The sequence below is a fragment of the Globicephala melas genome, chromosome 12 (assembly GCF_963455315.2).
Source record: "Globicephala melas chromosome 12, mGloMel1.2, whole genome shotgun sequence".
Lineage (NCBI taxonomy): Eukaryota > Metazoa > Chordata > Mammalia > Artiodactyla > Delphinidae > Globicephala > Globicephala melas.
The window spans coordinates 62,602,428-62,619,866 of NC_083325.1; the positions used below are offsets into that span (position 1 = coordinate 62,602,428).

General features: G+C 33.2%; 1 long non-coding RNA gene across 1 annotated transcript in view; it reads right to left on the reverse strand.

The window, feature by feature from the left end:
* Nucleotides 1-17,439, reverse strand: part of LOC132598249 (uncharacterized) — a 149,291-nt gene that overhangs the window by 60,779 nt on the left and 71,073 nt on the right. The window contains exon 3 of the long non-coding RNA XR_009566261.1: nucleotides 16,033-16,136. This is a non-coding gene — a long non-coding RNA (uncharacterized lncRNA). The remainder of the gene's footprint in view (nucleotides 1-16,032; nucleotides 16,137-17,439) is intronic.

The window sequence follows — 17,439 nt, forward strand, 5'->3', positions numbered from 1 at the left end:
ATTGAGCATTTATGTTGAAAATATATTACTTTGATAGAAAAAAATTTGCATTTTAATCTTCCAATGTAAGTGTCCATGATGGAGCAACAGGGACTGGGCTTCCTACTTTTAAGCCACCAGAAAAAAAAATGCACAAAATATATGAAACAACTGTCTTTGAATTCTGGACAAGAGATAATTCTGGATTTATATCCCTAAGAGATGGTCAACAAACAAAAGGAACTTATAAAAGGCTGGCTTTTTCACTAAAGGTATATTTCTCGCTGCTGATCAGGGAGCATGATCACAAGCAGAACATGATGATCTTGTCAAATTAGGGAATCAGTCACTGACTCTGTAGTAGATGGAAGTTGCTAGACAGAGTTCCCAAGATACAGGAAAAGGGTTCAAAATCTGAATAAATGTTCTCCTGAATCTTTGCTGAATACCTAGCAGTGAATGCGTAGAATGAAACACTATGAAAAGAGCAAAGTACAACATGGGAACAGTGAAACTGAACAGTTCCCAAACCTTCCCCAGGGCCGCGAATCATCTGACAGTAAAAAGATGGAAAATGTTCCACTGTGAAAAACTAATCGTAAGAAAGTAAAGTTGCTATATTTATATCCAAAAAAAAAAAAGAATACGCTTTACAATGGTAAAGGTGTAAATTTGTCAAGAAGATGTAAAAATCAAGCATGTCAATGCCCCTTATGTATGTGGTGTGTGTTAAGAACAGAAAACGAGATCTACCTTCTGAACAAATCTTTAAATACACAATACAGAATTATTAACTAATAATTATATATTATAATATTAAGAAATTCCTATTCAATACCTGTTTAGAATAGTTAGTTCAGATTTGTATAGAATGTTTTCATTCACTCATCTAGTGGTTTGATTATATGAGAAAGCAGTTGACTGTTTTAGTGAAGCAATTCTAAATTATAAATATAGTGGTAAATTCAACAACAGAATCATTTATGGGGTAATTATAATCATTTCACAAAACACGATAAATTTGTACTACATTAAATAAAAATCCAGATTTGTGACATTTGTTATGGTTTGTGATTATAACAACAGTGTATGATATGGACGTTTTCATTATTTTTAATATATTTATTTATTTATTTTTGGTTGCATTGGGTCTTCATTGTTGTGTGTGGGCTTTCTCTAGTTGTGGCAAGACGGGGCTATTCTTTGTTGCAGAGCAGGGGTTCTAGGCGCAATGGCTTCAGTATTTGTGGTGCACAGGCTTAGTTGCTCCGTGGCAATGTGGGATCTTCCTGGACCAGGGCTCAAACCCATGTCCCCTACATTGGCAGGCGGATTCTTTTTTTTTCCTCTCCTTGTAGATGATGTACTTTATTTTTTCTTGCAAGAAGGTTTTATTTTTTTATTTTAATTTTTGTGAATTTTAGAATTCTATTTATTTTTTTATACAGCAGTTTCTTATTAGTTATCCATTTTAAACATATTAGTGTATATATGTAAATCCCAATCTCCGAATTCATCACACCACCACCATCCCCACCCCACGACTTTCCCCACTTGGTGTCCATATGTTTTTTCTCTATATCTGTGTCTCGATTTCTGCCCTGCAAACCGGTTCATCTGTACCATTTTTCTAGGTTCCACATATATGCGTTAAGATACGATATTTGTTTTTCTCTTTCTGGCTTACTTCACTCTGTATGACAGTCTCCAGATCCATCCACGTCTCTACAAATGACCCAATTTCATTCCTTTTTCTGGCTGAGTAATATTCCATTGTATATACGTGCCACCTCTTCTTTATCCATTCGTCTCTTGATGGACATTTAGGTTGCTTCCATGATCCGGCTATTGTAAATAGTGCTGCAATGAACATTGGGGTGCATGTGTGTTTTTTAATTATGGTTTTCTCTGGGTATATGCCCAGTAGTGGAATTGCTGGGTCATATGGTAATTCTATTTTTAGTTTTTTAAGGAACCTCCATACTGTTCTCCATAGTGGCTGTATCAATTTGCATTCCCACCAACAGTGCAAGAGGGTTCCCTTTTCTCCACACCCTCTCCAGCATTCATTGTTTGTAGATTTTCTGATGATGCCCATTCTAACTGGTGTGAGGTGATACTTCCTTGTAGTTTTGATTTGCATTTCTCTAATAATTAGTGATGTTGAGCAGCTTTTCATGTACCTCTTGGCCATCTGTATGTCTTCTTTGGAGAAATGTCTATTTAGGTCTTCTGCCCATTTGTTTTTTTATTATTGAGCTGCACTGCATGAGCTGTTTTGGAGATTAATCCTTTGTCCATTGATTCGTTTGCAAATATTTTCTCCCATTTTGAGGATTGTCTTTTCGTCTTGTTTATAGTTTCCTTTGCTGTGCAAAGGCTTTTAAGTTTCATTAGGTCCCATTTGTTTATTTTTGTTTTTATTTCCATTACTCTAGGAGGTGGATCAAAAAAGATCTTGCTGTGATTTGTCAAAGAGTGTTCTTCCTATGTTTTCCTCTAAGAGTTTTACAGTGTCCAGTCTTACATTTAGTTCTCTAACCCATTTTGAGTTTATTTTTGTGTATGGTATTAGGGAGTGTTCTAACTTCATTCTTTTACATGTAGCTGTCCAGTTTTCCCAGCACCACTTATTGAAGTGACTGTCTTTTTTCCATTGTATATCCTTGCCTCCTTTGTTGTAGATTAGTTGACCATAGATGCGTGGGTTTATCTCTGGGCTTTCTATCCTGCTCCATTGATCTAGATTTCTGTTTTTGTTGTGTCTGCACCATATTGTCTTGATTACTGTAGCTTTGTAGTGTAGTCTGAAGTCAGGGAGTCTGATTCCTCCAGCTTCATTTTTTTCCCTCATGACTGGCAGGTGGATTCTTAACCACTGCACCGCCAGGGAAGTCCTGACATTATCATTTTTAATAGCTAAAATTATTATCCTTAAAACTTTCATTCATTTTTGTTGCAAAACACCTTTATCATAGAAAATGTTCAGACGTAATATATTTAAATTGCTGATCAAATTATATATTTTCAAACATTTTAATATAACCATTGTCACTATAATCAAGCCTCACAAATTTCTTTCTTAATTAGATACAGTGTTCTAGATATTCTTATTTTGGTTATGAAAGTAGTTCTACAGTAACAATTTAGTTGTTGCTTTCTTTAAAGCACGTCTCATTGTTCTAGGCAACTTTTTTCATGAAGTTTCTCCTCTTTCAACATTTAGGAAAAATGTTGTTCTGCTGGGTATATTTTAAGTTGTATTAAAGCTAATACTATAGATTTCTCATTAAAACTACATCACCACCTCAATTATTCAGTTTAATCCAATTGAAGACCTTTTTGTATTTTTCTTATTTGGATAAATATAACAACTACAGGCCATGAAAGGTATAATTGCTCCCCTTAACTAATACAGTTTTATAAATATTGGTGCTTTGGTTCCCATGCAACCAATACTTCTGACTTCTGTGTAGATGGAATAGATAACCATTTTGATATCATTTTAATTGTTTTATTTTAATGTTATAATTCTCTGCAGTTAATTATCATAAATAATTTATTCGTGATTAACATTTTAAAATCAAGGCTGAGGATTTACTGTATTACATATAGTGTCATTTTCATAAAACACACAGACAAGCTGTAGAAAGTCTATGGAATTATGCAATTTAATGATGAAGAAGAGAAAATAAGTCTTTCAATTTAAACCACTGATGTAGATTATTACAATTATATTGTCATTCATCTATACAAATTTCATTGAAGCAACCCTAGGACTTAGAGGGAGCGAAAAGCAAAAGCAAAGCAAATAATAATAATAATAATCTATTACTCTTTGTTAGAGGGCTAATTTTCCACTACAAGTAAGGACAAATTCTACTTTGTGTTTTTGTTAAGATGGAAGCCCAAAAAGTGAAGTTATACAATGCTACCTGAAAATAAAGTTTTAATATTGATAGACTGCTTGTGTCTTACCAAAAATATTAGCATACAAAGATGCTATGTTCAATACTTCTGCCTGAAAATATTGAGGGTTTTTAAACCAGCAACTGGAAATATTTTCTACCCACCAACAAATTGTTACTGTGTCTTACACCAAGGTCTGATACAAGTTATTGATATCAGGTTCATTTCTATATCATAAACTTTACAGTTCTGGGACATGGTCTGAGACTTTATGGGAACCATAAAATTAATACCCATGACTGCTGAGGCTACATTTTTCCCTTGGTCTCTTTGAAAAAGGACATCAGTTGTGTTCCATAAACTTATTCATATAAAAATAAAATCTGTGTATAAAAAAAGGTATAGCATAACAACTGACTTGATTGTAATCCATTTAACTCACTTCATGATTCTATTTTCATTAATTCAATCAATATCAGTTATTTTTTTCCAATGAAAATTGTAATCATCTGTTTTATAGAAAGCAATTGATAAATGCTTTAGAATTGAACTGAAAGGGATTTGAGCAGTTAAAAATGTAATAATGAAAACAATGTTTTAAAAGTAAGAGCAGTATCATAATTGATTGTAACCATTGTTTCTTTGGCACTGTAATCATACTGGATATACTGAAAGCTCCAGTTTCTGGTAATTTGTGACTTATGCTCAACCCCCTACAGAGACATTGTCCCCAGAGTTGTACAGATTTTAAGAGTAATAAATTCATATCACCAGTTCCAGTAAAATAAATACATTTTAAAATACCTAATTTTATTAGAGTGTTCCATTCCATTCTAGTAGAATTAATCTGATATTTCTCAGTGTGGGTGGGGGATGCATGGGGCGGCAAATGAGAAAATGCAGGTGAAGTTAGCATTATGCCTGGCACATAGGAAGTACTCAGTAGGTAAATGCTATTGTCATTATCATTATTATCTTTCTCTCTAAATAATTAAAGCTTAACCTACTCCTGATTATTATCTGTCAAATATGGTAATATTTTATCTTAAAGACTATATACTTTTTATATCACACAGCTTTAGCATCCACAAGCCTAGGAACATAGCTAGTATTCAATAAATATGTCCAAAATCAAACTCTTAAGTTCCCTTTCAGCTCTAAAGTATTGTGAGTTTCTGAATGGTATTGAAATAGTGACTTGTGATCTATACTCTTAAAGCAAGTCATGTGGAGCACCATGGACATTCAGTTTATCATCAGAGATACCTGAATGAATTATGTCAAGTGTTTGTTTACTGACAGTGGGGTAAATATTGTTTACTGGTTTTCAGAGGTTAGCTTTTGCCTCGTTGTAAAGCTCTAAAGAAATCCAGCATCTTCAATGAAACAAGATCACTCTCCTTTGGGAACATAAAGCTGCAAAACAGGTATAGATACCACAAGAAGAAATCTCAATCTAACATACGAAGGGGACAAATCCTTTAAAAGGACTTTGCATGGCAGCTGGAGAACATGACAGTTTTTCTGTTAGCCAGAATTGGAGGTAAAACCAGATGCCATCAGATATTCATTCCTTTGGCTCTGTTTCACTACCATGGGACCCATGTATTATACCACAGTTCTTTTTTAGAGCTTCTGGTCTTTGCCGACTCTGTTTTCCCATAATTCTGATCTTCATTTAATAATGTTGGTCTGACTTTATGTCGCCCTGAACATGTTTCTTGTTTGTTGAGAATGTCTCTCTTTCAAAGCTGATCAATATAAATCTGATCCTGCCCTAAGACTCTGAGTCTTTCTTCAGAGATTAATTTCAAAGCATTATCTTGTTTTGAATCTTGAGTAACATTTAATTCTGATAATCTTTACATTGTGTTTCAATGGGAGGGCCTAAACCTATATCTTCCAATAAGAATTCAAATCTAAAGCAATTTTTAAAATTTTGTTTTCCATAGAACTGTCTCATTTTTATATTAAATTTTGTTTTGAATTTCTAAGTTCTTATACATAAGCCCACATCCTTCTCTTTTGCATCTTAAACGTTGCAAAAAATTATACTGTCTCAATTTATTCTATTGGGTTGGCCAAAAAGTTCCTTAGGTTTTTAAGTAAAAATAAAAAACACATTTTTCATTTTCACCAGAAACTTTATTGAACAATGTATTCACCCTTTTGTGCCACTACCTTCTGCCATTTTTTAGGCAACTTCATAATTCCATCTTCCCAAAATTTTTATCTTTTTGAGCAAAGAACTGTTCCAGGTGCCTTTTACAGTCTTCCAGGGAATTGAAGTTTTTTCCATTAAGAGAATTTTGTAATGACCTAAATAAATGGATATCCGAAGGTACAACGTTTGGTAAGTACAGTGGATGAATCATAACTTCCCAGTCAAGCTGTAACAGTTTTTGCCTGGTCATCAAAGAAACATGTGATCTTGCATTATCCTGATGGAAGATCATGCGTTTTCTGTTGACTAATTCTGGATGCTTTTCATCGAGTGCTGCTTTCAGCTGGTTCAACTGGGAGCAGTACTTGTTTGAATTAATTGTTTGGTTTTCTGGAAGGAGCTCATAATAGAGGACTTTTATGATAGTCCAATCCCACGATATACACAACATTGCTTTCTTTGAATTAAGACCGGCCTTTGGTGTGGTTGGTGGTGGTTCATTTCACTTGCTCCACGATCTCTTCCATTCCACATTATTGTGAAGTATCCACTTTTCATTGCCCATCAAAATTTGTTTTAAAAATGGAACGTTTTCATTATGTTTAAGTAGAGAATTGCATGCGGAAATATGGTCAAGAACTTTTTTTCACTTAACTAATGTGGAATCCAAACCCCAAAGTGATTCACATAACCAAGCTGGTGCAAATGATTCTCAACGCTTGATTTGGATATTTTGAGTATATAGGCTATGGTATAACATTGATTTTCTCAATTAATGTATCAATTTGATTGCTATCAACTTCAATTGGTCTACCCAACAATGGAGCATTGTCCAGTGAGAAATCTTCAGCAGGAACCTTTGCAAATCACTTTTGACACGTTCCATCAGTCACAGCACCTTCTCCATACACTGCACAAATCTTTTTTTGCATTTTGGTTGCATTTCTACCTTTCTTGAAATAATAAAGCATAATATGCCAAAAATGTTGCTTCTTAAATTCCATCTTCAATATTAAAATGGCTACACAAAAATTCACCAATTTTGATGTCTTTTTTTTAAATGCATGTTGATATGACAGCAGTCACATACAATCTAACAAAATTGTTTTGAATGAAGTTAAAGACAACTAGGTACCACTAGAGCCATCTTACAGAAAAAAACAAACGAACTTTTTGGGCAACCCAATATAAACAACCACTAATTGATGAATTATATGTTATTTACTAGATCAATCTATTCATTTCATTCATATTCATTTTTAAACTAATAATGGCTCCTACATAACTGGCATAGCTCCTAAGATCAGGGGTTTGTGGGGTTGAGGGGGAGTGGGGCTCCATATACAGAGGATATTCATTATTGACATAATAATAAAGTCTTAAACGTTATGTTGTTTTCTGGATTTTTGTTCTTTTTTTTTTATTAGTATTATCAAGGAGACCAGATAACCAATTTGCCCAGCACAATCCAGTTTACAACAGTTGCCTGGATTAATTATTACCACTTTTTTCATTCTTGAAAGTGTCTTTGTTTGGATGATAAATTATATGGTAATTCACAGAGCACTCAAGTGGAGGCAAATTTCTCTACATTTGTTGGATCAACCACACATCCTGTGTTCTGCCGAGCCATCTCGAAACATGCTGTCTATGAAGAAGGGGCTTTATTCACTGTCGACCACACTCTTGATTATAGTCTATTATGTGCAACCATAAATACAATGGTGAATATGGATTGAAATGGAAGGATAACATAAAATACCTGGTAGTCACACACTTCTTATTGAGTTTTCAGTTTCAGGGAAAAATACTGTTACATAATCTCATTATCATTGATTTAGAGAAGACAATTGACAATAGAATACAAAAGGAAGAAGGAATGTGAGGGTATTCCGTTTTGATTTAGAGAGAAAACTAAAATTATTATTAGAAAGTGGGGGGAAATGAGAATTTGATCTACATATTAGAAAAGATTTCTCTATAGAATGAATCCATTAGTTCATGCCAATCTCCTAATAAATGATGGAAATATCTTTGTTCATCATGCTTAAGGTCAGAAGTTTCCAAGTCAGTGTTTTAGAGATTGACTTGGTTTTCAACAAACATTGAGAGATATAAACTAATAGGATTGTACTATCAATATTATTATAAATTAGTAATTTTAATACAATTTTATGTACTTGTTTTTTTCTAAATGAATTCCTTAAATGTGGTATACTTAATCATTTTTTCAAACTTTAAAAAATATGCTTTATTAACATTCTATAAAATCATTACTCTTAGAACATATAATTTCAGGTCAATAAAGAAAATTCAGTTTAACTAACTACTTGATTATATTCTTGTTAAAGGATAAAGTATTCTGAAATTTTTCTCTAATTTATTACATTTACTTATAAACTCTTTTGTCATATTAAATTAGCACCTTAAATATATTTATTTGCTGGGTTGAATAGCATCATTTTTACCCCTTTAAAACATAAATAATATTTTTTCTTATATGAGTTATTATTTTTCCTTATGCTATAGGTAATCTTCAGCTTCTTTGAGTTCCTTGAATGTGCCATATCTTGCTTCAAGTCCCCTGTTTTATTTCCTCCTGGAAGCTTTGTATCTGCTCTTCAGTAAGTTAAGTCATAACCATGCTATATAGCATTCAGTATCTTTCAATACTCTTTAGTGAAATTAACATGTTAGATTACAATAAATAGACTAAACTTGCCTATTACATTTTAATTATTTGATGTTAAAAAGTGCATGAGTTTTAGGTTTTGTTTTGTTTTTAATCTTTGAAAGAATATAATGAAAACTTGGCAAGATTACGTTTAGATAACATTTCTAACAGTTCACCTGATTTCAGTTTCTGTTTACTTTCTTCTGTTTATTATTTTGTTTTCCTTTCATTTGGAAAAGTTTTTTCATGCAATTGTTTTCAAATAGTTCAAAGTAATGATGATATTGTTCTGATGAGAACAACCATATATATTTTTCTCCGTAATTAGTTTATCAAGTCCCAAATGATTTTTTAAAAAGAGACAGTTAAAAATCTTAATTTAAGAAAGAGAAATCTGAAATAGCAGAAACAAAAATGGTGTGAACTAGAGGTATGGCACATTTTGACTGCAAGGAGCTAAGATAAGATAAAAGCACTCAGGAAAAAAATCAATTATTTAGGGAAGACAGAGTCCATGTTTCATCATGAGGTCCATGACAGGTTATGCTTGATGTAATCCAACTGTATGAGGACTGTCCCAGCAGTCAGTAGGGGCCTTCAACAACTTGGAGGCAAAGTTGGAGGATAAAAGAAAATGTTCACTTCATCATGGCCCTCCCATTAACAGAATTCCTTACTAGTTTATTCTAGGGCTCTGTATAAGTGGATTTTTCTAGGTTGGTGCAGTCCATAGGATTAGGCATATATTTCTTGTTGAAACTTAACTGCATGGAAGCTTGATGAACTTATTTGAACATAGGTTTGTTATTTTAATATGTGCTATCAGGGACCAAACTGACTGATACTTGGTTGTGACTGGGCCCTAAAGCATATATCCTAGAATCTCATAATTAAACTATCGATGGAAATTCTTCCATAGGATTCTTTTTTGACAAATTGTCACTGACAAATAAGCACTTTGAATTATCTGTAATATTAATTTTAGACATATAATATTCCATCCTATTCTATAATATTTTACATGTATTTGGGGGAAGAAATACTTTCATTTTATGATGTTATCACTTATGTGCATATGGAAACTTGATATTGTATATACGAAGTCAGTAGCACTATGCCCAGTTCATTGTAAGTGCTTTAGTAAATTTTGGCTATTTTATTATTATCATATTAATTAATTATAATCTGTCTGTGAGGAACTTTACAAAGAAGATACATACACATGTATGCCTAAATATAGGTATATGATTTTTCTTTTATGAAAACTGTGTGAAATGGGCAAAACTGGTGGTAGTATAACTAATTTTATACCAGGGAGAAAGAAAGTACAGGGTTTGTCCATGGCTCCATATGTAGGAGTTGGGGAGCTGCAACTGGACCAGACAAACTGACTCCTCTTACTGTGTTCAGTGCATGTTAAGTGTCTCAAAGTCTCCCTCTCTCTTTTTCACACACTTATTCAGTCCCAAAGCTTTGCACTTTCTTTCATATTTGATTTTATATTTCCATCTCTATCTTCATCAACAAAAAGCATATTGTAATAAGGTTCTAATAGGTTTGATTATCTTGAGTATTTCCCCTTTCAAATAATTAACATATGATAATTACATTTTTAAAATATTTACTGAAAATCTATAACGTGCTTGGTAAATTAAAAGACATGCTTCTTCGATTAATTTTCATAAAACTACTGCTTTAATCTTATGTTTCAGCTGCTCAAAGATTTGACATAGAATTTAATTTGAAAAAATAAAAATTATGATTCCTAGACTATAATTTAAGGTGTTCTTCCAACCTGTATTTCCAACTCACCTCCTATGATTTAATGGGTGGAAACCTTCATTTTAGCTAGTTTATTTTCCTTAATATCTTCTAAACATATTTTTTGTTTTGTTCCTCTATTTTTCCCCATGTTTGGGAGTCACTATCATTCTTCTTAACTGTTCTCCTTCCCTCTTTCAATGTTAACAGAATATTACCCAAACTTGAAAGCTCAGTTAAAAAAACTATCCAACATCTCTATAAAGATATTCTTGATTATAAAATCAGAATATGTCCTGGAATTGACTTCCTGGACTGTTTATACATTTCACATACATGCCATCTATATAAGGCTTAATATTGCCATTGTTTCAATCAACATTGTTAAGTACTGCTTAGCAAAAATTATCTCATATTATTTTGTAGTTATTTAAAATTCCTAAGCACAGGAAATCCTGAAGTGAGTGTAAAAGTTTCTTGGTGTTTTCAGGCCTTACAGTAGCCCCCTTGGTTTATTTTAAATGCCTTTCAGTATAGAAATAATCTATGTCATTCTGCATGTTTCTAGTATCCATGCCTGAAACATGGATGAATTCTCAGTAAAGATACAGAGAACTCTGGGAAAACCAGTATCTTCAGAATAATCGCAACATTTCAAAGGATTCTAGGATTAGTACAGATTCTATAGTGTTCTCCAAAAGAGTAAATGTTTGGTTATTGATAGCAGCAAAGTGTTTGGATGAATAAGCATTTGCCCTGCAATTAGTATATAATACACAATAAAGTGTTGCATTTTCCTATGTTTTAAAAAATAACTTCTGTCCAAATATCTAAACTGGTGAATCACTAATAAATTTCAAAGTCACTGATAGCTACTCTGTCAATTTTTGGACTGAATAATATTTCCCTGTATTCTTAAAGACTATTTCTAACAAAAGAGTTTGGCTTACATCTTAGTAGATATGACTTACTTTTAGGGCATCATAAACTGATAAACTATTTTTGAATTCATAATTCTTTATTGAATAGACATGGTGAGCAGCACTGATTTATTTTTTTACCCTGTATTGAAGTAAGGGACTCTTTGTGCTTTGAAAAACTGATTTTTTTCTCTTTCTTTCTAAATTACATAAAATTAAATTTAATGATGATCTTTCTGATTTAAGAGATCCAGTTAATCCTGAATGAAATTTAAAATGGCAATCTATAAAGGGAATCATAAAAGCAGACAGTATACTATTTGTGCTTTTTTTTTTTTTTTTGAGTGAAGACACATTTTCTATGCACTTTGTTGCTTCTAATCAAACAACTAGTTCACAAGTACAACTACATAGAACAGATGTCAAAACCTTTGCACATTAGACTTTATATGTGAAAGAGAGACACTTTATTTTAAAATTGTCACTTGGGAGCATAAAGTGTTCTCATGAGAAAAACACATTTTACACTTTAAAGACAGTCCATAAAATAAAGGCAGATGTTTAAATGACTTCCTAATTAACACAAAAACAAACATTTACCTACACTGTGGGGATGAAGAACTGTATTTAAGATGAACCCTTTAAAACAGCCTGAGACATGTTTTATGTAAAGCAATACCAAACATTTTGTCTTTTAGAATTTTCTATCTTCTGTTAAGAAAAGGGTAATTATTATTTATCCACAATTCATTAATCTGAAATTGTTGTAAAAATAATAGCTGTTATTTTCTAGTTTGATTAAAATACATTTTTTTTTTTGTGGCCTCTCCCATTGCGGAGCACAGGCTCAGGGAAGCCCTAAACACTGTGCCACCAGGGAAGCCCTAAACATGTAAGTCTTTTAATGAGCATTTCACTAGGTTTACTGAAAGAATATTGTATAGGTAAAAATAAATGTTTTGTTAACTCCCTGGCTGCCCAAGAGTAGGTGTAAAGTAGTGCAAAAATGTCATTAAATGTGATTCAAATTGTTATTTGAAAATAAATTATCATACTTTAGAAGTAAGTGAATTTCTAAAAATGTCTTCCTACAGTGTTTTTTTAATTTCCTTCAGTGTATCCACAGATGTTAGGTTTCACTTTCTCTGTTTTCTACGCCCCAGAAAAGAAATGTTATGAACGGAGACATACACAATTGTTCACCTTAGTGTGACACTGAATAGAGAAGTTTAAACCTTCTGTTTTGAGTTACTCTCCAAGTGTGAGTGATGTGGACAGGTGGAGAACTATGGATATACATCAGTCAAAAAACAAGGGCATTTTGAAGAAAATACAGCCAGACCACAAGTTATGAATAAACTGAGTTGTGAAAGTTGTTTGCAAGTTGATTGTTTAAAACTTGGAAGAAATTTTCTTTCCCATAGGAATCACACTCACCAGATTTGTTTCCTTGGCCGGTGTGAAAACAGACGTAACCCACACTGTAACAGAACCTGACTTTAAAATACTGTTTTTCAGATTACAGGGCAAGATACCACTACTGGGTTTTGAATTAATTAAATAGGGAATGACCATTTTTTCATAAATGAAAATAATAGAATATATCAAATAAAATTCTGCTTTTTGAGTATAAGAATGAATTTGTGACAATTTTTATTTTTATAAATATGTCTATGTTATGTATATGTATATATGTTTAAAGTTTTGCCTATATTGATTTGTGAAACTGAAGGGGTTTCACAGCCAAAAGTTTGAAAATCACGGGTTAAAGCATTCTATAAAAGCCAATAACTATCTCTGTCTACATTCTGTCACTGACACAGTCCAAAAAAAATGGTGTTTATGAAACTATTTTTAAACATTTGAGTCTATGGCTTCACTAGATAAGCAACATGAACTGCATTTGGAGTTGCATTCCAAGAAAAATTTCAACAAAATTAATTCTGTATATGTATTTCTAAAAATAGTTGTCATTTCGCTCTGTGGTAATTAGACATCAATGGCAAGTAGTTCAAGCAAATAGACACAATAAATTTTACTAAACATTTTGAGTAACAATTAAACCAAACATTTCTGGGGTTGGGGTGATGTCTGTGGGAATGAGGCATTTTTGATCACTCTTTGTGAATTCAAGGGCTCAGTTGTGTGAAATCCCCATTTCTCCAAAAGGGGTGAAATTTTTGGCAATAAGTCATCCTGGCTAATAGGTCATACCTGTATGTTTCTCCAGGTGTTGGGAGTTAAGAATATTCTCTGGCTCTGCTTTGCCTAAGAACTTCATGTTTTCTAGTGTGGCTAGAAACATTTTACTAAGAATGCTGGACTTTAGGAAAGGAAGTTCTAGGCAGGTATATAAGAGGCCACCAGCTGAGTGCTGCTCTCTAGCCTCCACTGCAGACCCTGGGTAACTTAGGGTGTATATAGAAGAGAAAGGGACATTTATGAATCCATTTTCTGTCCACTTAAGATGGAAATGTGAATAAAAGTTACAATCTAGGGCACAATGAGGCTAAGAGAGACTAATACAGAAGGAACTGCAGGTTTTTTATATTAGATTTGTAATGGAGGTGTTATGGGAAAATGTAAAAACCTGTAGGAGGTCTCTTTACATTTTGTTTCCTTACCATTATCTGAATTTCACTTTGAAAATAAGAGCCTTGAAGGAATTAGTGGAGAGGAAAGTTGAAAAAGTAAATTCATATCACAAATAATTATAGGAAAAAAACAGAACTTGGTAGGATTCTCTAACTAAAGAGAAACCAGAAGCCACACTGACATTCATTTTGTTCCTAAACCAAGTCCAACATTTACCATGGGGGGTTATGAATAATAAGCTGTGGAATCCGATTCTGGTTAAACAGAAAACGATATTGGGCTCACAGACTGTTAGAGTTGTAGATATAGGTGTGAATCTAAGCTTTGAAAAATCATCCAAAAAACCGTTCCAGAGAACTGATATAATGAGGAAACCAAAATTAATGTTGCCATTTGCACTGCTGTCAGAAATTGGGACAGTCCTCTAGCTGCTCCTGCAGCCAATACACTTTTAAAGCAGGAACTCCACCTGGTAACTAACATTGTCCTTGAAACTGGACAACTCAGGAACAAGCCTTGCTGCAAAATGAAGATCCTGGGCACAGCCTGTTGCCTTACCTTTGAACTTCTGAACCAAACAGTTGACATGCTGCCTGACAAGTAATAAGCTGTAGGGAAGCATTTGCTATTATTATAACTTGGAATGAGTTTCTGATAATTTTCTCATTTCTCTACGGCCTCAGCATTATTTCCTAAACACTTAAATGACCAACTATGCCCTGTTTTCTTTATCCTGGCATTATTTCTGGTTCCTTTTACTGCACTTTCCCCTTGATCCAGCACACTGGCATGAGAAGAGGCCAGTAAAAGATTCAGAGGTTGATCTAAGAACAGGTGGAGCAGGACACCAAGAACAATCTTTCCCTACTTTACAGTTGGACATAATCCTGGCCTAATATTTTTTTTTTCTCTTCCAAGGAACAAAATGAAAAGAGGTCACCAGATATCCTCAGCCAGGTATGGTGATTATGTTATTCCCTTTAAGCAAAAGAAACTTTTGTGGCAAATTAAGGTGGAATGATTCAACTAGTATAAAATCACAATATAAAGTCCCCTTTTCATTTACCAAACACAAAAGATTCAGATCATCCAAACTTCATTGCTCAGATCTACAGCCAGCAGCCCCTTAAGTCATTTCCACTGTAACCTCCCAACTGTTGCAGAGAGCTATATCTGTTGTAATGAGCAAATAAAACTGAATTTATTTTTGAAAAGTATGGTGCCTGTAGTATGTGCTATAGACTAGTTATGTATATGTGTATGTTTGGTCATGGGTGCTTGAGACTGTAGCTATGCTTATTTTAGAGCATTCATTCTCATGCAGGCAGGTAGTTTAGAAAGAAATATGAACATATACATAGGTAAAGCCTGCTACAGCTATTTTTTTCAGAGATAATAACCAATAGAAGAAAGAGGAAGGGACTCAGAACTCAGGTATGGCAATGGGTGATCTGTTTGAAAATAATTAACTACTTTTGATTTTTCATCTTAATTTTAATATAAAGTTAATATCTTCTGTAAGTTTGCAAATCAGCATTTCTTGTTGGAAGTAGCTTTTAGCTTTACCATTATTTAAATATAGGGTAAGACCTTATTTCTTTAAGATGGCACCAAAAGTTTGTTTACTAAAATTTTTATACATATATTTTATGTAGAAAATGTGAATATTTATGTATTTGGTTGTATTGACCTTGTACTTGAATTACAAGTGTGGAGTTACAGGTTACAAATATATGGTAGGTACTCATCTTTTATTGTGACTCCAATATTTACATCTATTTACTAGTAACTTACTACTAGAAAGCTCTAACATGAATAACAACAGCAGGATATAGCTTATTTATTTCCCCATCATCTTTTTCAAGGTAGCCTCCCACAAATTTAGAAAAGTGTCCACCTTGCTTAGCCCAAGTTATTTCAGTGACATGAAGGTACTATGGAATTGCAATAAAACTACTGGAAGGTCCTTGAGTGCATTTGAAGTAGACATTTTTCAATACAGTTTCTAATATAAATCTACTTTTTCTTACCGTGAGGGTGTGAAGGTATGCTGAGTACCAGTAAAGACTTCAGAGACTCATAAGCACTGTGTGAAGAATGTTTTTTCTTCTGTTCCAGAACAGAATGTTTCATCCTGACAACAAAGATGAGAGTGTCTGTCAAAGATCTATTGATAGCTAAGACAAAATCACTACCTATAATTTATTCCTTGGTGAACTGAATTACAAAAAGATAAGTAGTCACCATTTGGAATTTAAAATGGAACACAGTCATTTAAAAATAAGACACCGAAGATAATACAAGCATAAAAGCAGACATTATGAAACTCATACTTAAACTTTATATTTGCTAATATGCATAATTACATCTTCTAGGGAAACGTGAGTACTGCTCACATGACAGTGTTGAAATGAATGAACACACAGTTAAACTCGATGAGAATGAGGGTGATAGGGAGGCTCAGATGAAGATCTACTCTTGGGAAGTAGTTTAAAATATTGTCCATTTAGTACCATCTGTTGAATTCCATACAAAAAACAATGCTATTCAGAACTCAATTTTTGTGAGACAGGAATGAAGGATGTCTCTTACAGGGATCGTTTAACAGAACTCATTGAACAGAAGGAAGACCAGCAGAGGGACAGTGAAATTTCTTCTGACCTCTCCATACCACATTAATTTGAAATGGACTGAGAAAACATAAGCATTAATTTGTTCTTGCACACACATGATACTCAAATTTACTCAGTAAGTAGAGCGGTCTATCATACTGTGTGTAATAAGTAGGCAAGAGAAAAAGTGTGATATGGTCAAATCATTTGTTCAGTGACTTATGCAGGTCCTTACAGAAGTTTGTATCCTGTCACTACAGCAGTGAGAGAAATACTGTTGTTCTGGATTATACTAAATTTAGAGATTCTAGATTCATCTTTAAAATGGCCATCACCATGATTATTCACCTCCTTTCTTTAATTTATTAATACTCCTTTTATGCAATGAAATAGCCAATGATTAGAAAGCAAGGCAGCAAACAAAATACAGGAATCGAAATTAGTCTTTTTGAAATTTGGAATTGTCTACTTTTTATTGGAGAATTTATCAAACCATTTAAAATTTTCTGTTGATTTTTTCACTATATTTCTTGTATTTATTCTCTTAGAGATTTCTCTGCAGATTATATGCAGCTAATTTATCACAATCTACTTCAGATTAATACTAATTTAATTTTAGTACAATGTAGAAACTTTGCTTAAATACAGCTTTTTTCTCAGGTATATGCCCAGTAGTGGGATTATTGGGTCATATGGTAGTTCTCTTTTTAGTTTTTTAAGGAACCTCCATACTGTTCTCCATAGTGGCTGTATCAATTTACATTCCCACCAACAGTGCAGGAGGGTTCCCTTTTCTCCACATCCTCTCCAGCATTTATTGTTTAT